The 25,960-nt window shown below is 46.5% G+C and overlaps 1 long non-coding RNA gene across 1 annotated transcript in view; it reads left to right on the forward strand.

Annotated features, from left to right (window-relative positions):
* The first annotated feature begins 522 nt into the window (after positions 1-522).
* LOC311421566 overlaps positions 523-25,960 on the forward strand; it is a 36,612-nt gene continuing 11,174 nt past the window's right edge. The window contains exon 1 of the long non-coding RNA XR_014684908.1: positions 523-844. This is a non-coding gene — a long non-coding RNA (uncharacterized lncRNA). The remainder of the gene's footprint in view (positions 845-25,960) is intronic.

The raw sequence follows: 25,960 nt of genomic DNA on the forward strand, positions 1-25,960 counted from the left end.
AGGGCTGATTAGAGCTGGAACATGGTGCAGCTGCCCTGGGTACAACAGCTCAGGGTTTGGGCTTGGTGTTGCACTGTATTAACTGTGGGCTTTCACAGTCATGAAATAACTCAGAGAGCTAAAAAAGTCTTGTGGGCTCTCCTGAACTGCAGTTTGGACATTAGGGATCTTCATCTGTCAGCTTTTCCTGTCAGGTAGGAGGGGGTTTAAGGGCTTTTTTTCTTTTCTTTTCTTTCCTTTTCTTTTTTCTTTCATTTTCTTTTCTTTTTTCTTTTCTTTTCTTTTTTTTTTGAGACGTAAGGAAGCGGAATTCACTAGACTTAGGGAGCGGAGGGCATAATGAGAGGATAAGATCTTGTAAAACTTCTGATGAAACAGGGAGAAAAGAGATAACCCTACACTGAAGAACCGCTCTCCTGCTCAAAGAACATCAGTGACTCAAAAGGTAATAAATGCAGGCTGGACTCCAGCACTGTAAACCATGCTGGTCTCATGTTAGAGCTAGGGGACAATGTCAGGGTGACCAGACAAGTTTCCCATGAAGGCATCAGCCCAAATCCCGAGGACGATCCTTAATCGAGCACCAGGGGCAGAGCAGGGAGGCCAGGCCCACCTGCCTGCACTTTGCCATCACCAGGGCCCATATCTGCAGGTGGTTGGCGAGGGGCTGGGGGATAAATGAGGAGCTGGGGACAAGGTTTCCCCTCCAGCAGTGTGAGGGGCAGTCTGCACCAGGCTTGTGGGGTATTGCCTGCTTTGTGCCTGCCTTGGGAAGCATGCGGAGCTGCTGCTTTGGCCGTGAGGCCCTGCTGTGAAGCCTGCGCGTGTGGCTCGGCTGGTGAAGGTACGGTGTTACTGCTCACTTCTCTGGGCGGTGGGTGAGGGTGTTGTTGTAGCTTTGTAATGTCCTTGGTACATGTAGCAGGCTTGTGGTATGCTGTGTTTGGTGCATTGTACTTCTGTGTGGTGGAAAGCAGTCGCTGGGTGGTTTGTAAGGGTCTGAGGTCTGGAAGCGGCCTCTGGCCTTGAGCCCCCTCTAGGCTAGGGGCTGGGGTCTTCTCTGGGGAAATTCTCTGGAGAACAGCAGCAAGGTGAGCTTTCCAGGTGGGAAGCCCCTTAGAGCTCAGAACAAATGTGTGGGACACGCTTGTGTTCCTGCTTGTCGCTCAGGTGGTTTCTGAGCTGCGCTTCTCTGCCCGTGTCATGTTCAGCTGCGTGCTGTGATGTAAGGTAGCCCTAAATTATAGCAAACCAACACAAAACCCAGCCTTCTTCATCTCTCTGCTGCGTGGGCAGAAGCTCATCTGGTAGCCTGCAACAAAATGCCTGGGCGAGTAGCGAGCGGGGAGGCTGCGCAAACAGCTCCTCCTGGGGAGATGCTGCGATTTACTGAGTCGTTAAGAAATAATACCGGGTGTATCGCTCCCTCTTGTTCCCTCTGCACGTAATCAAACAGAAAACATGCAACATAATCTCATGTGTTTGAGGGGAGGCGTAATGGCTGTCAGAATAAACACCGGCTGTTTTTAAAGGAAGCGAACCTCTACACTCCCCTGTCCCCCAGCTGACTGCTGTACCCCCTCCTAAGAAGTGGCATTGAGGGGGGAGCCTTTACAGAACTAATTTAGTTAAAATTTACACTCCTTAATTTTTGTGCCTAGTCTTTTCCCCCTCCTAGTTTTGTAGCTATGATGCAGTATTGATCCAAAGATCTATAGGATCATACCATGGCTCCAGGTGGGTGGCAGAATTGAGGCTAGGCTTCATTTCCATCTGAATGGTGCAGAAAATAATTCCCCTTTCCAGCTTTTATTGTTCAGAACATTGCATTCCTCTCATTGCAGTGTATGGGAATTAACTCTGGAGGAAAGAAATTTTTTTTTTTTTCCTTCTTGATGTAGAGTGGAGCAGAAGGATTCAGGAAAAAAAGTAATGTAGGAAAGCAGGCAGCAAGCTCATTGCTGTCTGAATTAGGTGGGCCTGGGCTGCTCTAATGAAATCGAACTCCTCATCTGGGGTTCAAGTGGTGTTTCTGTGGACTGGGACAGCTTTCTGCAGCAGCACTGTGTTAAATACAGTGCGGGAGCATGCGGTTCTTCAGCTCTGTTCCAGGTGTCAGCAAGGGGACACATGAAGGAACAGCACAGGGCAGCAGGGGGTAGAAATATTTGTGGCTGGAAACCACCTCTGTGCCATCGCTGGTACCCAGGCCAGCTCAGGATGTCTGTGTGAGCCTCTGTTGTTTGGATCACAGACCTGCTCCTGCATCTCCAGCTGTCTGGAACAAACTCCTGCTGTATCTGAGTGCACAGCACAGCTGGAGCTTGGTCCCCACCGGGGCTCTGCTAACTGCTGTCCTGAGGCTGCGTGTGTTTTGCAGAAAAGCCCCAGGCTATATTAAATTCTGGCTTCGGAGACCAAAGGAACCTGCTGGCTTGGGAGCTTGGCAGGTTGCTTGAAAGTAATGAAACTATGTGGAGGTGAATTTGTAGGTGGCAGAGAAAATAAGTGGCAGTGGAGCAAGAAAGCGTGTGCCTATTCCAGATTTCTTTCATGGTGTCTCCCTGATGTGTGCAGAAAGGCCACCACCAGGCTGGAGAATAAGAGATGATTAAGCTGCTTCTTGTCAAATCTTGTGCTGATTCTCCTTTAAAATCTTGTCTTGGTGATGGGTAGCAAGTTGCCTGCTTCTTTTTCCCCCCACCCTAAGTAAATGACAGGTGTGTGGCTCAGTGATTGAGGATAGCAAATGGAATTTAGTAAATCAGAAGTAATTTCTCTGCAAGAGGAGTAGGCTGCCACCTGCTCGTGAACTTGGCCACCTCAAGTCACACTTCAGGTATTATATTCCGCTTAACAAAAAAAAAATCAACAGTTATTTCCTCCTGAAGAGGGATTGGGCAGAAATTCAGTGCTGTGCCAAGGAAATGTTGCTCTCAGGAAAATTCCTGTGCTTATGAAGCATTTACTTCTAATATCAGATAGCTGCTCCTACTGCCTGGTGTCACTGCAGTCAGGATGCTTTGTGAGGGCAGTGGGGTTTTCTTCCCCATCCCTTTTTTCCCTCCTACTGGTGCAGATTGTCCCTTCCCTGGGGGTTACTGCCTGGGCAGGTGTCCTGCAGTGCTAATCGCATTAGCACCCCGAGCAGAGCCTGCTTCAGTGCCTCTCGGTGAGTGTTTGAAATGCACCAAACTCGGGCTGCAGGATTTGTGTGTTCTGTCAATGACAAGTGGAGCAAATATTGACAGTGCCTCTCAAAGACTCCAGTTACTATTGCTCTTGTTAATTCAGGGCAAAATTTATCCTTGTGCCAGAGCCCCATGTTAGTTTGTGCTATTGAAACAGCTGGCTGGTGTATGGATTAGTTGCTTTGCCCATTTACTTTGTGCTCATAATTTGTGCCACTGTAAAAGTTTCAGTGTCTCGCTCTATCTTGTAATCCAGGGTTTTGAGGACTTGGAATCATCGTAGAGGTCTGTAGCACAGAGCCAGTTAATGACACATCCCAGCTTCGCTTCAGTTGCCTGATCTTAGAAGGCCTCAAAGGCTTCAGGAAATGGAAGGAAAGGAGTATGTGGAGGCTTTTTGTTTGAATTAAGTGCAGACTAAACCATAGGCTTCACTGCACGAGTCTTCCTTGGGTGTCAAATCCTGTGCAACTTCCATAGACTTTCTTTTGACTTTCATTACTTTAAATCGGGAGTGTGGGGAGGTGGAGACCAGGTTTGGAAGAACCAATTAGTTGTTTTCCTCCTGAAGCTAACAAAATTCTGGGTAATGCTTTTGAAATTGTCTCTCTTTAAGAGACTCCTCGATTTACAGGAAAAGAAAACAGCTAAGAAACAGGCATGGAAAAAAACCTGGATTAAACTGTCACTCATATTCACAATCTGTCCAGGAAACTCATCCATGCCCCTACAGGTAGCTAGTTATCCCATCAGGAATTTTGTATTTTTGTCTGAATCCTGGAACACAAATTGGTCCAGCGCTATGGGTCTGCCTTGATTAGGGTCTGCTGGCACAGATGTCCACAGCATGGGTCCCGAAAGAAGCCTGCTCAAATAACTGCTTCCTTCCCCAAAGGGATCAAAGGTTGAGATGGTCTTTCCAGATCTTTAGCTAGACTGTGCAAAGCATCTGCAAAGTTTAATCCTCTAACCTTTCCTTCCCTCCCTTTTCTTTTAAGGCTGGTATAAATGGAATTTAAGGGTTTATCTTTTTTTTTTTTTTTTTTATAGAGAACAGCTATTATTTGTAAAGAACCCTTGAAAAAGAAAGCGCAACCTTCTCTTTCTGAGAGACAGTTGGATTTTGGCTACTCTGTCAAGGATAAAGCCTGGAATATCTCTATACACTTGTGCAAATATCTAATGTTGACATCTTTTGCCAGCTGCTGTTGTGGCTTCCTTTTCCTTGATGAACCAAATCCTCTTGTGATGTGGCCTCTGAGCATCATTATAATTAAAAGAATTAAAATTCAATTTGAACTATTGTCGTTACACAATGCAAAGTTCAACACCACTGAAGGCTGATTTTATTGATTCTGTATTGGGTCCTCCGTGGAAATAAGTCGCCTTGACACAAGTGTGGTATTGGCAGTAGAAGGCACAAGTGGTCTGGCTCCAGCCCTTGCTTTAATTTTACTGTTAGTGGCAACTTGCACAAACTTGTACTGATGTTTCTATATTAAAGCATGCTTTTTCAAGATCATTTCTGTTATGAAATTATCTCCAGCTTAAATAGCAATATAAGGTTTTCAGCCCTGGCAGAAAAACATATATGGGAATTAAATGCTCCCATGCTTACTAGGAATTGCAGTTGTCAGTGGCAGCAAGGAACCATGCCCATCCCTGTGTTTTGTATGGTTTTCTTTGGCTGCTTTTCCCTTGCACATTTACTGCTTAAACCTGCATGTGTCTTTTCTCTTTTTAAGAGCAGGCTTAAGTAAAGTTAATCTGAATTTCCTGAGTCTGTTTCATTAAGAAATGACCAACTCTCACCATCAGACGTTTATTCAACACATTTATTTGCATGTTTTTGAGGTTGAATATTGACCTAAAATCATGTCTTCTCAGGGTAAGATGCTTTCTTCAAGCACTGGTGAGAATTGTTCTTGTTCTCCAACTGCTCCTGTATAAGAGCAGCTGCAGTTGGTGCTTGATACAGGAATGGCTTGCTCAAATGCTACAGCAGGCTGGGCTGTATGAGGGCTAAAAGTATTGATAGGGAAACTGGGTGTGGGGAGTGTTGAAATTCTGGCAGCCCTGTGCCTGTGAGGTTAGGGGTGTGAGATCTGGGTTGACCTAGGTGCTTTATGTTGAGTTGGGGGCTGCCCAGGCGTGAAGGATTTGCACTGCTTGGGGTTCCTGGGGTACCACGAAGCAAGACGGAGGGCAGGGAACACAGCAGCCTTCCTGTTAACGTTGCATTCTCCTGAGCTGTGTCTTTGAGAGTGGGGGAAAAGATCTGGTTGGAAAGGAGAAGCCTTACTGGTTGTGTTGGCAGAAGTAGCAAAGTGCCTGGGAAGACCTTGTTTTCCTATTATGTGGCTGCTGCTCAGCTCATTGCTATCTCATTAGCAAGGAGTTACCTAATTAGCAAGGCAAGCTGTTAATTGTGTTTTGCGTTACTCAGCTTTAAGAATTCTTTTAGATGCTAAAGATTTTAGCGATAAGGAATTGCCACAAATCTGTTTTTGTTCAGTGTAAATTTCTTTCATCTGCCAGAACAGAAAAAAATCACAAAGGGTTGTAACCACTGCAGATTGAGGAAAAAGGGACTGAATTTCTCGTGACAGAGCTGGCACTAATGAACAGCAATCATTTTTTTAAAAAATATAATGGAGACGACTTGGTAAGGTTAATAAGATAGTAGAACCCCTGTGTACCGAATCAGTTTTGATAAGAGAACAAAAAACTCCATGTTTGCTAAAATAACTTTAAAAACAAATAACATTGACTTTCCACACCTAGTGGAGACCAAATTTTCACTTGCTTGCATGCCTGCTCTCCCGGCATGCTCGGACCTGTCACCGTTCCGGCTCTCACCAGGACAGTGTGACTTTGATTTTTGACTGCTGGGCAATCTTTTTCATCAGATGGAGTTGGATTGCGAGGTGGAAATTAGGTGTCCCTGCCTCTTCCCACTCCTTCAGCTCACATGAAAATTTTGTGTTGAGGACATGTATCCACTTCCTACTGGCCCCACCGCATGAGGCTTTGATTAGCAATTATTTCTGAGATATTAAAAAACACAATAGATGCTGCAGGGCTCTGGATTTTCCTTTATGATTGAGGGGGGAAAAAGGAAGGTGCTGGTTGCAATTCGATAGTTATTTCTCCATGTCAGAATGTAAATTATTGGCATAGCCTTATGATCACGAACCAAACCCAAGCGTCTCCACGTGTGTTGATTAACTGGATTACTGCTTTTACTTATGGAGGACAATAAACTAAAGCTGATGGTACCAAGCACTTCACTGTTTTAGCAGTGTGTCTTCACCCTTACCCTGCTCCTCTGTGTGTGTGAACGAGGACTCTTGGGTAAGGAAAAATGAACTTCCCAGGGCACGGTTTCTCTTGGGGTGAAGTTAGAGGCAAAGCGATGCTCATATGGCCGTACTATGGGTTAAAATTCTTAGTTGATAGTCGACGAAGATAAATTCCACACAAATAGTTACTCCTGCCAGAGTGAGCTGGCAGTTTGCAGGAAGGGGTGTGTGGAGTCTTAACGTGCAGCCAGTTGTAAAGGCTCGGGAAAAAAAATCTCAACTGCACATTATCTGAGTGAGCTTCCATATTTTACCGTGACACCGACTCTGAGACTCATTTCCCTGGGTTAAGTAGTGTGGGGTGAAGTATCTGCCGCTCTCCTTCTCCCTATCCATCTGCTGCGGTATTCTGGGCATTTAACCTGGAGCGCCTGCTGATGTATGACCAAATCAGAGAAAAGAGGCCGCGCTGTTTAACCCTCTCCCTTTGTAGCTGCACTTAATGAATGTCACACAGGCCCACTATAGAAATGATGGAACATCCATTCTGGCAGCATGAACAGAGCCCCCTGCACGATGATATGGTGAAATAAGCTGAAAATATTCACAGGAGCCCAGGAACATAAACCCATGATTATTTTTTCCCTTAAATCTCAATATTTTAGCTGGTTCCCCCCCTCCATGTAATAAAAGTACGTTTCTAAGCAGCATCTACTTTTTTTGAAGGGAAGAAAACCCCATTTTCTTTTTAATGTGAATGTACTGGAATTGCTAACTTATGCTAACCAAAATGTAATTGCGTTGTCCGTGCAGGTCTTTTTGTCTTTCTAAAAAATGTCTTGCAAATAAGATCACAGGTCTTAATGACTCCGTCTGGTAATTCCTGGGCTAAATTCAGAGGTGATAAGAGTAGGCCTGTACCTTCTGCAGGAGCCATTTACATGCAGGTACGTGCTGTCGGCTGGTCCAGCTCCACCTTTGCTCAGGGAAAGTTTCTTGTTGAGAACTTGTGCCTTTTGTGGGCATGCTGCTGCTCAGCATCATTAATTTGGGCATGAATGAAATTGGAGTATGAAGATGCAAAGCAGCTCTTCTGGTGAAATGCAGGAGCCTCGTCCTCACTGCTTTCACCCCTTCATGCATCTTTCTCCTCTTAATTACCTTTTCTTACCTTCTGAGTGCAGGCCACATCTCGCCACTCCTCACCTCTAAACTCTGCACTAGTTCTCCTCCTCCCCGTGGACTTCGCTGGTGTAATCTCAGTTTAGTGGGAGGGAAAGCAGTGGAACTTGCTCTTGGCTTGAATGTCTGTACAAAACCTCCTGTGTCACTGAGGTTTCCCTAAAGCACCACGAATCATCCACTTAATTTAAAAACACATGAATTTGTCTTGCTTCAAAAAAAAAAAAAAAAATTAAAAAGCTGTTGGCTAATTACTGGTGTTAGATTCAGCTTCGTGCTGGTAGCAAACGTCTGTCAACTGATCTGCCAAGGAGTACAGAGAGGGCTAAAACTGGAGAATGGTTTCCAGCACGTTCCTTTTAGAGGATGCTGTGCTCCCTTGATGCTTTTGTAGTGTTCCTCCCCAGGTAAACACACCTGCACCCTTGGGTGTCTGAGTGCTTTCCTAGCAATGTGCTCTTAATTTACAAAGCCCCTGTTTGTACTGGAAGGGGGAGACCGAGAGAAGCTGAGATCTCAACCTTTGCTTCTCTGAAATAATCAGCAAACAGCGTGAGCGTGTGTGTGTGAACACGATGTAGGTAAATAAATGGATGAAATACTATCGCTGGGACCTTCATTTCACCCAAGCTATTGAATCATCTCATCATAACTGCTTGTTATTAACCAAGTGGCATAATTCCAACTTAAACTTCCCCTTTGTTTACTGGAGACTTGCTGAAGAGCCCGTGCTGAATGCTTAATTTCCAACCTTCCTACTGCCTGTACTTACAGAGAGACCAAGTGTTGTTAGACTCAAAGGTCTAGAGGTAGGTGATGAACAAGTTAAGTGTGAATCTTAGTTATTTTAAGAGAATTTTTTCAGGTATTGTTTTCACACAAATCTTTTGTCATCCTGTATTTAAATGTATGCTTGTAGAACCAGAGTGCACAATTTCTGATATTCATGCACCCACTTTAAAACTCCTCATTCTGCTATTATACTTCAGAGGAAGCACAGCACTGAGTGTGTGGCTTGTAAAACTTACTTTCCCCAGTCTGAAATTAATGCCATAGCTCCAGTTGAGCCTTGGCTGTTGTGTGGGTGCACCAGGCAGAATTTGGCCTGTCAGGCTGTAACTGTGTCCAAAATACCATTTTAACCACTGATACAGGCACTGCTACAAACTGGTGCCACCAATTGTACAGTGCTGTGATGTCCTGGTCCTTTTGCTGAGTTGAAAGGGAAAATATGCCAGTTGTGGAGCCTGTAGAAATAGTTTTTGGTGGTGTTTGGGTGAAGCAAGTGAGCAGGACTTCAACAAGCTGTGCCTGCTCGCTCTGTGCTCAAACCCTCTGCTCCTGCCTTCCCTGTCCCTGGTGGAGAGGCAGCAAGCTCATTAACATATTAAATGAAGCAGAACCCTGTGCTGTTCCTGCTTCCTTCTGGCTTAGGCACAACTTCCAAAGCACTTGCTATAACTGTTCTGACCCCAAAATACCTGTGTCTTAAGGACATTGAGCGATAGGAGCGGATAATGGCATCCCTCAGACTGTGTTGCTTCATTTCAGAAAGGTTTTCCCTTGGAGGTCCCTAACTTTAGGGGTCCCTGGACGTGGTCTGTGCTCATGTCCCCATGCAGACTCTGATTTCCCCTCTTGCACACATCTGCGTGTGCTCAGCTGTGTGTGGGGCTCTCCTGGACCGCTTGTGCCGCTCTCCCCACCGCAGGCAGTGGTGCCAGGACGGGTGCCCCAAGACAAACAGGCACCTCCTGCACCCGCCTGAAAATCGAACCGGCCCCGTGCTCATCTGGAGCCGGCATGGAATAGATTGTCACGAGAGCCTGGGGACAAGCGGAATGGAGGGGGGGGTTACGGGGTATCACCACGCTCCCTCCTCCTGTAGACGAGGCCGTGGGGCCAGCAGCAGCTCCTGAGGATTGCCCAGAGCTCGGATCCGTGCCTGCAGCACCCAGCTGCACCAGGCACCCGAGAGAGAGCCCGAGCTGCTGCCACGCAGCATATGGGGCCTGTGGTGGTGTGCAGGAGGGGGCGAGGGGAGCTGGGGGAGGGAGAGGCATGCATATAAATCATTATTGGCGAACATCTCAGCTCTTGAGCCAGGCTGTCGCTTGCCGCTGCTCGTGGTGCAGCCCAGACATAAATCATAATTCCCCTACAATAGATCCTTTTGCAGCCGCCATCAGGAAAAGTGTGTTGGTTTTATCGATTTTTTGACACCGGGGCCCTGGCAACGGCCGCTCTGAATCATTATGAAATGAAACTGATTAGGAATTCATGGAATACTAAATAAACTTTACGAGCCCGTTGTAAGTTTTTTGATGCATGGGGAGCGGAAAATGAAAACTAATGATATAAAAATTACACAGCGTGCTGAGTATTATTATACTGCTATTGATTTGTTTCAAACTGTACATCAAAATCGAAGTGTGCTGGGTGTGCTTGGCTGCAAGGCTGATGCTCAAAAAGCTTTTGAATTTTTTTTTTTAATGCTGGCTCCAGCATTTTTGCCAGGCGGAGAAGGTTGGTGCCACTGCAGCCGTGCTGAAATGCTCTCTGCCTGTTCCCCTGCAACCACCCCTCGCCTGGCTGTTGCTGACTTTATTCTCCTGTTTGCATGGGGGCTCTCAGGAGAGAAAAATATATTGATGAGGATTTTAGCCTAAGTGGATAACTCCCCACACGCGCTTCTGCTCTGGGGAATTTTACTTCTGTTCCCTAATAGGCGGCATTGTGAGGGAAGCCCGGGACACTTGACAAACATTTATGCAAAACTGCACAAAGGGATCATTTGTTCTGTCAGTAACTGCAGCCACCTCGGGAGCGAGGGATAACAGCTGGTTATAAAGCTGCCCAGCAGCTTGGGGCAAGAGCAGATAACTTGCATTTTGTAAAAAAGTTTCTGGAAATAAACAGTTGAACGTGATCCAGCCTTAAAATCAATGGAAATAAGGAGTGGAATTGGTGTGCTGTCAAAACCAGTAAATAGATCACAATTTAATAAAAATTAAGGGGAGGAAAAAAAGCCACCACTGAGCCTAAAGAGACTGGTATTGTTTTGGGGTAGTCTTGAGGCAAGCTGCTGAACAAGAGCAGGTGTGTGTGAGGTCAGATACATTGGTGGCACTGACACTGCATGTTTTTATGGAAACAAAGAGGATCCTCATGTTTCAGCTTGCTGTGCTAGGCCAGGAGGCTTTCAGGAGCCACCCAGCAGCATCACTTGCTGCTGGTGTCCCCAGCCTGGCTCCCTGCTGGAGGGTGCTCCTGCAGCATCCCAGTGGGATTTCTTTGCTGCCACTACACGCAGAGGTGCCCCCAGCCTGTGCGAGGGTCGTGCTGACGGCTGCTCCCCTCTGGGTTGGCTTTCAAGGCTTTTGGTGGGTGAGGGAGCTGTATTTTGGGTCAGCTCAGCACTTCTGCTTGGTTTGCGTGCCCATAAGTAACCAGCTTGCCTCTTGAGGGTCTCCATTCTGTGTGGGTTTCCCGTTTTGCGGAACTTTAGGGTGTGCTATTGTGTTTAAAGTGTTATTTGGAAAAGGCTTTTTCATGCTGGTGCAAAAAAGCTCAGACCCAATGGTTTTGGGGACCTAGGGGGGTAAATTCCCTGCACGGGGAGTTTTTGGGAGCTGTGCTGCAGCTGTGGAGGTAATCCTATGCCAGGGCTGTAGTGGGGTGATGTTGTTTTTTGTGAGGGAGGTGGCTGATCACAGGGCTTTGGGGCTCTCTGAAAGTCCCTTCACATGCAAGAGCAGGATCTATTTTTGTAAGCAAGCGATTACACCCCGATAGCTGCTGGTGCTGTGCCAATGGCCTCAGCTCCTAGAGGGGAGACAGCCGGGCTCTTTGGGGTTTGGCTGCTGCTGTGGGATCATCTGGCAGCTTAGCTGTGCTGTAATGCAGGGGACTTCTCAGAGGTAGGCACCTGCCAGCTCTATTTCTAGCCCCCAGTGCTGGTGATCATCTCTGGCCTAAGCATATTGCCTGTAAATGAAAATGTAATACTAGCGAGTAGGGAGAAAATCCAGCAAAATCAAGAACAAGAGAGAAGGAGAAAATTTAAGCAACTGGAAATAAGCTGCTGATCCACAGAGGGCTAAGCTGCCATGTCTTGGTATTCTCCTGAGACTGTGCTTGTGTGTAAGTAAACCTCACACTGCTCCTCCTGCATTGCTGAAACCGGGATGTGTCTGCCCCAGGCTGAGCGCTGCTTTGTAAGCTGTGGTCTCCAGTTTGGGGTGTTTGGAAGGTGGTAGCCTTCAAATTCCTCTGCAAACTTCACTCAGTAAACCTGAAAAGAAATTTAAAGTAACACTTAGCACCCTCATTTATTTGGAAACTGAAAACCTTAATTCCATGGAGTAATGGTGCTGCTGGTGTGAGGTCTGAGCAGTCTGCCCATCGAGGAATAAAAACCTCGCATATTCTTTGTTACACGTGGGCATGCTGTGTGCTGGAGTGCAGACAGCCCTGGCATCTTCTGCTGCCACGGGAGATGTGCCCACAGATCACAGCTAAGGGTGATCCCAGGTGAGTTCATCTCCATGGGGAGAAGGGTCCTGACTCCATCCCCGTTAATTTCTGTTTCCAACTCTCCACAGACACCCATAAATTCCTTGGCAGCCGTGGGCTTGTTACAATAATCTATGCATATTTGGATATTTTCTCTGATATAAATGAGGAATTATCCTAAATGAAGCCAGTTTTTTGCCTCCATGCTGCATGCAAGAGCAATGCCCGCTTTATATGGCTTGTCAGCGTGTGAATGCGTGCACTGGGGATTTTTCTAAGATATGTATATTGAATTTAGATTTGTGCTCTTAGTACCTTCACTCATTCATTCAGAGCCATATTGACTACATAAATTGAGTGTTACAAGTAAGAGAGAGTTTAGCCATTATTTTCTCAGTGATTTGATTTAATGGCCTGAGTGTTTTGGCCATTACTTCTGGCTTTTCATTTGCATGGATTCTTGGCTCTGCTGATTAGCATGTTTTTTATTTGCCATTTAATTTTTTCCCCTTTTGTGAGGCTGAATTTTTCATAATTAAATTTGTCTGTTTTTCTTCCGTGCACGCATATAGTCTTATGTATATATGCCATATATATTGTTTTCTCCCATATCTGCTGATTATACGGAGTTAAATGCAGCTGTCTGTTTGACAGGAATATTGTGTACTGGATGTGGAGTGATATACAGGTCAGTATATTACTGATGAATAAAAGTTTCCTCCTAAGGCAGCTGCTGCAGATTACTTAGTGCTTGACATGGCGTGTCTTTGTGTCACTGTTACCGGGTGAAATTAAATCAGAACAGGAAAATATTAATTTAAAGTAGGGGATAGAGGCCGCTCACTTCCAATTACTCTCTACCCTGTCAGCTTTATATGGGCGCAAACAAGGAAGGAGGCTGGATTAATTGCTTTGGACTCTGCCCCACTACAGGCCCAATTATAGAAACATATTGGCTCCCAGCACTATTATATACACTGCTGTGCAGGAAATTGTGTGAAATTTTAACGGATTTCAGATGTAATAATAGAGAACACGATTCAGGACAGCATTAGCAGGCTGGGTGGAATCTTTACGGATGGGTTAAGGTTAAGCTGTTTGGGGGTCCTTTGTGTATTAAGGGATCATCTGGTTAACCCATATACTGGGAGCTTTTGATACTGGCCCGGGAGCAAACAGAATAAAAACATTCATCCTCTGACAACAAGGAGCTAAATCCTCAGTCGGAACGAGGGCAAAAACATACAGCGTAAGGACAGCGCAAGGCTTGCATGCAGGATTCTGCCGAGGATGGAATTGAAAGGGTCTCGCATGGCATAAAACACGTGGAAGTTGCTAGATGTTGCTTAGAAAACACGCCTGGCTCTTCTCTGCTTTTGAGAGGGGACCTACCTGCACAGCCTGGGTCAGAACAGATTGCTGCTAATGCAAAGTGAACAGCGCATTTTAAATGCACGTTGGGTGATTTTGTAAGCAGTTGTTGGAATAGGTTTCAATCCAATATTTTAGTTTAAATTTATTTGGCTTGTTTGTTCTTTTTACTAAGCTGAGAATTGTTTTATTTTTTGTTTAAACCCACATGTTGAAGATGCTTGATAATGTGTGCACATACTGTACTGTTCGGTCTTGCTCTTCCTCTTAGAAATTCATTATTTGACTTGCTATAGCCAGGACAGAGCTTATTCCAAATACAGAGAAACTCTCAGTCCTCCTGAATGTGATATTAAATTACTGTGTCTGTGTGTGTTCATGTGTATAGCACTGCACATCAGATGTAATTTTGCCATGCAAAATAGAAGCGTTTTTTTCCAAGGTTAATTTTCTTGGAAAATAGTTTTTGGGATCTCAGTTGCTTTGGTTTAGGGTTATTTATTTGATGTGTATGTGTTTATGTATCCTTGAGGGCAGTTGTTTTCCAAATGTTTTCATTGTGTATTTTTTAACGAGCAATGGTTTAAAGGAGTTTTTTGTGCAGTGATAAACTAATTGATAAAGGCTTGTCAGTATTGGTCTTTGTTCTTGATTTTTGTTCACTGTGTATTGACGTTAGGCCAGTTTGCAGGAGTAGGGTGGTGCTTTTTGGTTTCTCTGTAATGCCAATTGGATGATTTGGCTATGGGCCTGAAGCCTGATTTCATAAATGATGCTGTTACCAATTCCCATCTGAGAGCAGACAAAGCACCAGGCACAAAAAGCCCAACTTGCTCCTGTCTGTTCCTTGTGTGTTCTGTTCCACGAAAGGCAGACTTTCCACAAGTTTCTCTGCCCTGTGAAAGCACGGTGCCAGAGCTTGGGCATCAACCTCTGGGCAGTGAATCCCATCAGCGTGCTACAAGCCTCTGAGTGCTGGCTGGTGGATCTAGCTGCAGGGGGAGCACTCTGGAAGGCAAGCAGGAGAAATGATCTATAGCTGTGGGAAAGGAAGGGTGCATCTCCCTAATATTTAAGGTGTTTTGAACCAGCCCAGTGGAGGAGCAAGGGCATAGGGACAACCTATGACTGCTGCTCAGTGCCCAGACAAACATGCTTAGGTTGTTTTGTAGATGCAGCTTTGACCTCCTACCCAGCCAGTGCTTTGTGGATTGGGTTTCACGTCTGCCCTGTTCGATGGGGTGAGAGTAAACAGAGTTTAGCAAGTCTGCCATGCTTCCTCGTCAGTCCCAGAGCAAGCTCTGAAATCCTCAGAGCTGTGTGAGCTGTCGCTGCTGCAGCAAAACAGATCCAGAGCCCCGGAGAGAACGAAGGGCAGCTTCAGCCCTTTCTACCCCACTGCCTCCTGTGCTGTCAGGAGAGGGGCACGAGCTGGGTTCAGGTGTTCAAAAAGCAGTGGAAGTGTCTCAAGGTGCAATGTCTAATATGTGAGGTGGGCTGTGGGGGCTGAGGCTGTTCCCCTCGTGCCATCCTCAGCAAGTCTTTGCACATAAATCCCATCTGTGCCTTCTAACAGGGATACAATGAGAGCATTGCAATAGCGGTGGTGATTTAAGGTGGCGGGGGAAATACATAAATTGCTGTCTAGAGAATCCAGGACAGTAGAAGCCAAGTCAATTCTGACCAGGAGCATTATTGAATGGTGAGCCCCTTGCTATTTTAGTCTATTTGTCTATCGGAGGAAAGCCTGTTCAGCTCCTGGATGGTTATTTGGGAGGCTGTCTCTAGCCCTGCTCCCTGCCTCCTGCTGGCCTGCCTCCAGCTGGTGAGCCCACAGGACTTGCAGACACCTCACAAATGTGACTTCCACATTTGCAGTTTATGCTGATTTTTAAACAAGGATGGGGGTGAAGCACTGAATTTATCCTGTTCAGTTGCAGAAATCTATTTTTTTTCCCTTTAACTGATTGTCTTGCAGCAACGTCTGTTATGAGTGGTGAGTGATGTACATAGATCTCAGGAGAGAGATGTGAGGAATCCTATTCACGAGCAGATGACAGTGTGAAGAGTCTTTTGGCATTGAAGGCACGCTGATACAGTGAGCTGGGGCGCAGGGGGACCACGGTGGGCCAGCTTGGCCTGAATGGTGGTGTTGGAGCAGGGGGCAGTGCTGGGGGTGCTGGTGCCAGCAGACTTTGGAGCTTGCCAAGGGCAGGTTTTGCTGCTGGCATGGTCTGTCCCAACCTGAGAATTTTATCTAGTTAAGAGGGGGAGAAAGGGGTGAATAAGTCTGAGCCTTTGGTATGGACCTAATCTGATAGGGCTGTGCAGAGTTCCAGCTGATGGAAGAGCTGCTTTCTCTGCCAGCCTGTAGGATGCCCTGTGGCAGGCTGGTAGGGTCTGAGAGCTTCCAGTCCATGCTGTAGGCAACATCCAGCTTTCAAACTCAATGTGCAGAGGTATTCCAAATGCAGCTCCCAGTAGCCCTTGACACCATGCTGCTGGAATTGAAAAGCAGCAAGAAAAAGCTCATGGGTACATGAAGGAATGCTGGATCACAAGAAAGAATGACCATTTGTGACAGCAGCAGGATCAGTAACTGGGCCCTTATCTGTGTCATTGTAGGAGCTTGGCAGAATTAGCTGTTGGATTTTGGAAAAGAATAAAAGTGTTGTCTTTAAAGCATGTCACATGAATTTGCCCCTGAGCTTTTGAACGGGAAAACTTGGAAAGGTTCTCGTGGAATTCAAACGGCATGGAGGGGGTTAATACTCTGCTTTGTTGATTCTGACTAGAGCCCATGGTTTTACTACAGCAGTAAAGTCACTTTCCTTTTATGTTTAAAAGCCAGCAAGGAAAAAGTGCAATTACATAGACAACTAAAATCTTCACTGGTACTCAACAAGGTAATCAGTTCAATTGATTTTTTTTTTCCTAGCTAGAAAAGTATTTAAAGTTGAATTCTAGCTGTGATTTTTATATGGGGGAGGGAATCTGTTCTCTGAAATGCTTCCTGGTTTTAAAAATGCTCCGTTTTATTTGCCCTATAAATGCAAACTTATAAAATGTGATAAGGGATCTTTCTCTCCTTCCTGCACAGCCAAGACCTGAGTATGCTCTCTGCTATTCCTGCATGGCTGCCAATTGCCCAGGCAGATATCACTCTGTCAGTCATTAGCATCTAAATCATTCCACTTCTCATTCAGGTTTACTGGGCTGTGATGGCTACCAGATTCATAGGACACCTGAGCCAGGTCTTTTGTACAAGGTCTCATGGAGCAATTGATTGTAAAAAGACAGCAGGAGAGCAAACCACTGGTTTCTGTGCCTTTTGAGCAGGAAGGACAGGCTGCGCTGCCGTGTGTTTTTCTCTATGAATTATTAAAGTTTTTTTCTTGAAATATTATACAGAGATTGTGCTGCACATAGTGGTGCAGCACCTTGATGCAAAAACTGTAGGGATTTTGCAGGAGAAAACCAAACATGAATACTTTAAGGATGCTTGGGATCTCTTATGGGGGCATCTCACTCTCTCGCAGTGGCAGGGAGCAGAGAAGCATCCCAGCAGAGCTGCTCTGGGAGGGCTGCTTTGGGGCATAACATTAAATTTGTGTGTTGTAGGAGCAAAATCTTATTTACATGGAGCAGACTTCAGATACAAATGACACAGGAGCTGCTGTCGCAGTTGGTACTTGTCTGTATGGCTTTGAAAATACTGGGAGAATCCAATGGAGCTTAATACCTAATACCTTGAGGAGAGCCAGTTGTTCTAGCTCTGTGGTTTGTTCTCCCTTTCCACGCTTCCCCCCAAAATGAAACTCTGCAAATATTGAGCTTTATTTCTATTTAATAAGGGAAAAAAAAAAAACAAAAACAAAAAACCACAACCTCTGTTTGAAGTATTTTAACCAATAACTTAAAATGTAGATGCTGCAAACTTTATAAATGAAGAACTGATTCTCATGACTTTTATGGTTTCTGTGAGATGTGGTGTTTGGGAGAACACAGTGCCATGTTAGAGCTTATCCCTGGCACTGGAATTTAATGCTGGGCAGACACCGTTTGGTGTAAATCTGACTCCCTTGGGAAGTGGTGACCCTCTGGGGCAGCTGCTTTGGGCAGTGCCTGAGACGTATCCCGTTGTTTTTTGTAATGCTTGCATCTTCCTTTAGGGGCTAGAAGCTGCTTTTCATGTTGAGGTCTACAAAACCCCACGTAACTCCTCCTGGAACTTCCAGAAAGCAAGAAGAAAAAAGAAATGGAGAAGGAAAGTCTGAGTTACGATACAGCATGTGCTGCCAAGGGATTGGGGAAAATCCATGAGGAAAAAAACACCCGCATTTTTCTATTATGAATTAATGGCTTTTCAGGGAAGTGGCTGACATCCAGTGAACATGCTGATTTTAGGGTTAACCCTTCCAGCATCCATGTGCCATTCCTTGGCCTTCCAGCTCTGTCTTATAAGCAAGCTCACATAAATTTCTGGCAACAGTATCCTTTCAAAGCCCACAGGCTAGAGGGATCTTTAGTCACTTTGGATTGGACTGGATTTGAAAATAGGTCCCCGAGGTGAAGGGCCAATATATCAAACCAGTAAATCACGCTTTACACCAACTCCTAATAATGAATGAAGTGCCATTTCATACAATACCTAAGTTAGGATTTTATTGATTAACTCTCATCTTGGTGTTCCACCCAAATCTAAGATATATTGCCTGCTGTAATTTTTACATTAGCTGTCAAATTCATCTTGTCTTCCCGGGGTTATGATGTGTACAGAGCAGACAATAAACAACATCAGTTTCAGTGTTTATCTAATGAATATACACGGGCCGGAAAGATTAATAACGATGTGATGGGCAGAGCCCAGAGGCAGGGAGCACCTTGGCTGGGGCTGGAGCGGGGACTGGGACTTCTCGAACAAGCCCTGCTGTTAATGTGGAAGCAAGCTTGTCTTGCCCTGTGTTGCCCTCCCCCACCCCCGTCAGACAAATGTGTAAGACAAATCTTGAGGAATCAAAGACTTCTTGTGCATGTTGCAAAGGAGCAGCTAGCCTTATGCTAGTCTTACCCTCTGGATGGCTTGACAAGCCAAAGCAGTGTCACAGGTTATTCTGGAGTCCAAATGATCTGGCACCTGCTGATGCTTCACCTTGGCCTTCCTGACCTTTGCAAATGGTTATTTTGAGGATCTCCTTCCTTACATGTTTTCTAATGAATCTCAGGGAGCCCCCAGGCTGGGAACTGAGTGGCTGCAGAGAGTTTCCTAATCCAGCACCCGATCATCTGTGCCCCTCTGCGGTTACCCTTCACTTTTTGTGTGGCTTTTGGTACTCACCAGTCTGCATCACCCCGTAGAGGTGCGTGCACACCTCGTGGGGTGCAACCCGCAGCAAGCTTTGGTGCAAGAATGAGGTCTCAGCCTCTTGGGACAGGAGAGGGAGCCCTCACCCTGGGCTTAGGGCTGGCCTCGGGCCAGGGGACTGATCCTTTTCCTCAAGGCAGGGGGTCTTTGCACCCTCTAGGTGGGGAAAAGAGCTCGGTTGCTCGAAACTCATGGGATTTAGCCTTAAATCCCTCTGGGCTTTGGTTCTCCGGCCTGTAAAATTGAGAGATTTGTGGCTCTCCAGGAGAGGGGTGAAGGAGTTTTGATCCATGTTTGTTGAAGCTCTGTGAAGTACCGGGATAAAAGGCGCTGTGCAAGTGCAAAGGGCTTGTGCTTGTCTATTGAGCAAAACCTTGGCCTGCACGCCTCAATTCCTTTGAGAGGAGGTGTCCAACACACCGGCTTAGGGCTGAGGGAGGCTTATCTGCCTGCAGCTCGTAGCCAGACTCCATGCTGGGACCGGTGCAATGCTGTGAGTTTTGGTTAGGTAAATATCTGCTCTCCTGCTGCTTCGGGTCTGCCTGGCTTTCCTGGGCTTTGGTGCAGGTAATCAGACTTCCTATTCATCCCTGCCTGCAGAGCAGCCCTGGATGTGGTTCCTCACCACCCATGGACCTCAGGAAATTCCCCAGCACACTTTGGGATAGTTGGTTGTGGTTTATTCACTGTCCTGGTCAGCATTTAATAGCATTAATTGCTTTTCTCCTGTCTAAATGCACGTGGGCATTTCACCTGGATGAGTAGCTCTGAGTATTTTAAGGTGTTCGAGTGGCTTTTTTCACGGCAGACGTAGCTGCATTTCAGCAGCTGATGAAGGGAAAAGCCTAAACTGGAGGATATGTTATAAAGCGCTTTGTAACACTTTGGGTGAAAGGAAGTAGAATGACCTCTGCTATTTCTTTTTAGCACCATTTAAGCTGTAAAACCAGCCAACCAACTCTTCCAAATGTTGGCTGCCGAGATTGACTGCAGTCATGAAGATAACAGGTGGGAAGCATTTTTCTCAAGTCCCTGGCTGCCCTAAATCAGCCAGGTGATGCTGGGAGGCCGCTGTGCGGGTCTGAGTGCTCAGCACCCTACCCAGGGACATAAAGACCAAGCAAAATGTCACTCGAGAAGTGTTGCCTCTTCTTTAGCAGTAACTCTGCTCCATAAACGCAATTGATCTCCTGAGAGAGGAGGGATTTCTTCCGCACAAAGCTTTGTGGGGGAAAATATACGAGCTGCTGGATTTTGGTTTCTTCTGTGTGACTTTGCACTGAGGTTACAGGCCGGATCCCTGGCTCGGGATAAGGTGTGTGGGTGGGCTCAGACCAGCTGGGATCGCTTGGCACTGATGGCTTAAGTGCAGCTTCCCTTCAGGTGCTGGGAAGACCTCCTGCCAGAGCCATGCAGTCATAAAGTGGTATTGGATAATGCTGGAAGAAAACCCAAAATAAATACATCCCCAGATCCTGTGCGTAGACTGAGTAAGCAGCACAGCATTCATCCACCTTCCATCTGCTCCAAGAAAAGCCAATGTTCAGTATGCCCTAAGGAGGGCTGTGAGCTTCTGTTCTCCATGACCACACTCTGAAGCAGAAGAAAGACTGCTCTCTTAAAGGTATGCTTTAGTGTTTTTATTAAATGCAGATCTTGCTTTGTGTAAGGAACTAGTGAGTTTGCAGATGGAAGAGACTAGAAACTGAGGAATTGAGTGGGAGACCCAATTGTCAGCTTTCTTCTGCAGTAATGTTTGTACTAATGCAGAGTTGCTTAAACACTTAGAAAACCAAGGCAATAAAAACCCACCTCTCTGTACTCAGTAAAAACAAGTCTTTAAAGTTCATCCTTCAGATTAATGTCCAGTGTTTCCAACAAGTGTCAGCAACCATAGGGGGTTTAGGGATTTTGTATCCCTGTATTTAGGGTTACTTGTACCACACCGTGTTGCACAGTTGACTTAAAGCTGAGATAAATTTAAAAGTACTTCAAGCAGTTACCACAATGTGAACTTAGGTTTTACTTTTCCTTTGATTTCCTAATTTTTAATAGGATACTTCTGCTGTTGTCGGATACCTGTGCGCTCAGTTGTGCATTTAAATTTGTACAAAAGGAGGTTCCCGTATGCCCAGGTTGACGTCTTACTCTGGGCTCAGAAGCAGCTCGAGCATCTTCAGCCAGAAGGGCTGTCTTGTAGGAGAGGTAGGGGGGAAGTGTGCGATGGTGGGAGTTTTACAAGTGTCTGAAAACAGAAGCTTGTAATGGAAGTGCTTTCTCAGCCATAACTATGGTATGCTAGCATAATTGGAATGCTGAGTGGTGTGCTGGGTTTAGGAAGGTAATAAGAACTGCAATCAGTATTAAATAAAATGTATCTTCCTTTAGGGGAAATAAATGTATATTAAATCAAATATTCATGAGTCCAAGTTAGTCTTCATACATTACGCAAACAGTCTTTCAGAAAGGCAGCTATCCGAAAGGCCTGTTTTGATGTGCGTAAAGGAGAGGGATTAGCTCCTCAGCATCCTTCTGTGGAGGGAAGAGCCTGGTGTGTCACTACCAGGAGGAGGAAAAGCTCTCTAGGCTCTACCAAGGTCTTGCTTAGACTTCGAAAGTGGCCTGAGTTGTGCAGGAGCATTAAGAGAAGTGAAACTGCCTCTCTCTAGCATTTGTCATCTGAAGGTGAGTGGTGAGGGATCCAGCCACAGGTTTGTCTGCTGCAAACTTCCACTGTGGCGGCTCTGCAGATGTCCAGAGACCTCGTGCTCCGGGCTTTTCCAGGGAGGTTTGGGTTGGTTCAGGACATGTGGGTGTTCTTGCAGTTGGCTGAGTTCCCTGGGCCTTACTCTTTGCATGTGAGTTAAACCTGCTGTGCAATTCCTTACACCTAATTGAAGGTAATGTTTTCAATAACACCAAAAACCTGGAGCCCCCCGTGAGCCTTCCAAGAGCAGAAACCTGAAGGAGGAGTTAGCTGGGAGTGAGTTCTAGTGGTGGGCCAGCTGTTAGTGCAGGAGGATTTGTGTTGGCAGTGATAGGAAGGATTCACACACCGGGCCAGCTATTTAAGCACTGTGAACTCGTATTTCCTATGCAGAGAGAAGGGAAAACCTCATGCAGAAGAGGCAGAACGGAGCTGTCACCCTGCCCACCAGCCCCAGGTTAAGCTGTGGGGTGGTTGTGCTGGCAGGACGGTGTGATATGGAAAAATCTGAGAGATGTCAGCTTGCTCCAACCTCCGAGTGTGGGTGACACGCATGTGAGAGCCTCAGCCCTGCAGGGAGGATGCCTTCCTGCTTCTCACCTGGGGAAACCCTCCATGTGTGTGGTTTGGCACTGTGCAGGGCCCTGGAAGTGTTTGTATGTGACAAGGGCTCGAGGCTTTGCAGCCTTGGGCCTGATTTCCATATAGCATGACACCAACTTAGCTAAAAGAGTGGTTTTTAAATGTAATTTCATTTAAATGCTCAAGTCTAGCTCTGTTTGTTAGCTAACACCTATGTGCTTAGAGGGCACGTGGGTAAAAGTTTGGGTTGGTAAAGCAATGACAGATCTGTAGGTGTCTCCAGACGAATTTGTTAGTTTAATCAAATCGGGCTGATTTGAAGTTGTTGGCAAAATTCTTCTGTGCAGTTCCCAAAATGACTGTTTTTATCCAGCAGCTGCAATCACTTTGCCATTTGATAAAAATAAGTAAACACCTCTGAGCAGCGTCCTTCTCCCTGCTCTTATACAGGGAGGGGCAGAGGCACGGCGATGGATCCTGTTACCTCCCTGGGGTGAGCAGGGTTTCGTTCCTGAGGACTTCCAAAAGAGCTGCATACAGCTGTGGAGAGAGGGCTAATTTGTGTCATTTGCTGAAACCACTAGGCTCTTCTTCCCTGCTTGGGGAATTATTGATTTTATCACTCGACGACCTTACATGTGTCACTGTCTTGTGCGTGCCGGCCTGTAGGAAGTGCTAGCTACTGATTCACAGCTGAGGAATAATCTCATTTTATTTGTGATTACCTTCTTATTTTTGGCTCATCAGCCACGTGCTCTCGTTCCTTCTGTCAGACCTAAATCTTCTGAAAAATGCACACGATGACAAAACAGGACCGAATGCACCCTGTTCCCTGCCAGCCTGCCTGGACACAACCGCATTGCAACCCAGATATTTTTATTCATCCCGGGGCGGGAAGGATGTGACTTTGTGAAGGCTGATCCATTGATTTCATTTTTGGAACGTCTTCAGCAGCGCCACGTCGTCTTGGCTTGGAGTTTGGGGAGTGGAGAATATGCAGATATCAGGACAGGAATGTGTAACCCTTCTGAAACACTCCCAGCCTGAGGAAGCTGGGGGAAGCAGCTGGGGTCTGCTGTGTTGTTGTGCAGCCTCCCTGCCAAAAACTCAGCCCTCGCCTTTGGGAGGGGAAGGGAGAGGAGCAGTGCTGCTGTTATGGAGGAGGGGTGGTCGTAGCGAGAGAATATATGGAGCATCCACCAGAGCTTGCATGGTACATTAATTGTCTGTAGCTTTTTGCCTTTCCTTCTCAAAGCAAAATTAATTATGGGGAGGTGATGTTCCTTTAATGAACATCATTTAATTTAAAAAACAGACAAGTATACTACCATTAGGTCTCTCACTTAATGCGGCGTGTTTTCTGAAGCTAAATTCAGTTGTTGTGACGTTGTGAAGGTGAGGAGAATTCCCTTTCAGAGCCGAGAACAGAGAGAGCCTCGCGGCGGCTGAGCATCGCTTACAAACAGCCCACTCTCGCTTTGCCTGTGGGGGACACTGCTTGACCGCTTATTGCATATTTGATCAGTTTATTTCTGGATCCGAGAGGCTCCGATGGGTGTCAAGGTGACAGGCGGGTGCAGATTAATTGGCACGGCACAGAACGGGGAGGTGGGGGCCGTGCAGCACCCGTGGTGCTGGGCTGCTGCTTCGGAGCGATTCCCCCTTCTCCTTAAAACACACGGAGGTGCAGCAGCGCTCGCTGGGAAGCGCTGGTAGCTTGACAAGAGCTTAATAACATCACTGGTGAAGGGTGTTCTTGTTTTTGCCCAGCACCGGTGGAAATAAGCTCATACACGAGCCAACCTCTGCTCCTCTTCCCGCTGCCACTCTTCATCAGGCTGAGAGCAGCATAAAGTGTGCGGCGCCTGGGAGCGGAGCTGCTGCCCTGTGCCGAAGGGGGGAACGAGTGCTTCTGGGGGGGCTTCAGGGAATGGTTATTAGGATGAGAAGACTGGGGTTTAATGAAAATTACAAACAGTGAGTTTGTAAATCTGAGCATCCACAAGCAGTCGCTTTGGTTGCAGGTGCTCTTTGTTGTCACATCAAATTGTGGGTCTGGGTTAATGTCCCAGTGAGGTAGGAATCAACTAACAGAACTATGAAGGGATAGGAACTATTAGCAACCATGCTCCTATGCTCGTAAAATCATACGGTCTGCTAAAGACAGCTTTCTTGAAATATGCTTTTAAATGAGGTGGCCAAAAGTAGGATTTTTTTTCCAGAAGGAAAGCAGCACGTGGCAGGAGAGGTCTCAGTTCTGGAGCCCACTCTCTCCGGTTTGGGCTCAGGCAGGCGTCGCTTCCCTGCTGCCAGGCCGAGCCTCCTGCCTTCCTGCTTGTGCCTTTGGCTTCAAGAGGAATGTTTAAAGCGATGCGTTGGTGAGAGCTGAATGGCCGTGTATTACTGGGTATTTTTTGCCTTGAGGATTTTTTTGATTTAGCCTATATATGTGGGTAGAAAAACAAACTCTTCCCTTCGATTTACTGTTACGCAATGCGTACCACCTGGGTATTCCCCTGCTGTCATGGGGTTGCTTCATTTGTCATCTCTCGCCGTATATTAATGCTGGAGAGATGGCATTTCTGCCTGTGACGTGTACTTCCAAAAGATATTTTGGGTGAAAAGTGGGAGTAAAACGTTACCTGCCTGAAACATGGTCCACGGGCAGCCGTCATCTCGAGTGCTCACCTCTGCAGGCCCTGGGCTTGGTCACCCCCTCTGGGCTCAGATTTTGTGGTGGCATTGCCCAAGTTACCTGCTGCCTGTTCTGTCAGCTTTGAGCAGAGAAACGTTAGCTCCTACACACCAAAATGGGATTTTTTTTAAACAAAAAAAACTCCTTTCTTCTGTTACCGTTGCTCTCAGGCTGTGCTTGCTCTCCCCAAATTTCCAGCAGCAGCTGCCAACAGAGGACACCGCCTGCATTTGCAGGTTTAAATGACTCTCTCCTCAGCACCCTCCTGGCTGTGGGGCTGGCTGGGGGTGTGTGGGACCCCCTCTTGGGATCCCCCAGGGCCACTTTGCTGGGCTGGGGCTGCTGTGATGGGAGTGGGGAGCGCTGCTGGGTGCTGTGGGGTGCCGCCAATTAAAGGCATAATTGTTGGCTTGGCTCGTCAGCGATGCTCACTGATTCGGGGTGTGCAGGGATTCACTCTCCAGTCCTCTCGCACTTAGAGATCTTGTTTCACCTGTGTCAAGGCGAGTTCAGGAAACCTAATTAACTGGGTTTTGTTTTTTATAATTAGATCCCTAAAATAATTCATAGGTGGTGTTAATAACCCCATTTAAAAATCTATTAAGCTTTTGGAAAAGTTGGACAGAATCCTCTGTGCTGATTTTTTTTTTTTCCTCCTCCTTTTCCCCTCGGAGATGTGGTGCTTCTTCCTTGTACAGTGCACTAATTAAAAACAGTAGGATTATGGTGGGAAATAATACGCATGTGAGGTTATCATCCACAGGGCAAGAGGAGACGGCTGCCTCTTTTTCCCCGGCCTTGCTCTGAGGGACGCTCCGCATCTTTAGTGCGAGCTGGCAGAGTTCATTAAAGGACAGATTGCCTGTGCACGCTGCGAGGACCCTTGGCATTTGCGAGGCTCGAGCCGGGTCCAGAAGGGGAACGACAGGAAGAGATAATGTGTGGAAAACGTTGGGTTAGGACCGCGCGCTGCGCCTCCTCAACGGCAGCTTTCCTTTCACAGGAGAGCCTCCCTGAAAGCCTGGCTGCACAGGGAGGGGTTTTTAGGTC

The sequence above is a fragment of the Aythya ferina genome (genome assembly GCF_964211825.1).
Source record: "Aythya ferina genome assembly, chromosome: 19".
Classification (NCBI taxonomy): domain Eukaryota; kingdom Metazoa; phylum Chordata; class Aves; order Anseriformes; family Anatidae; genus Aythya; species Aythya ferina.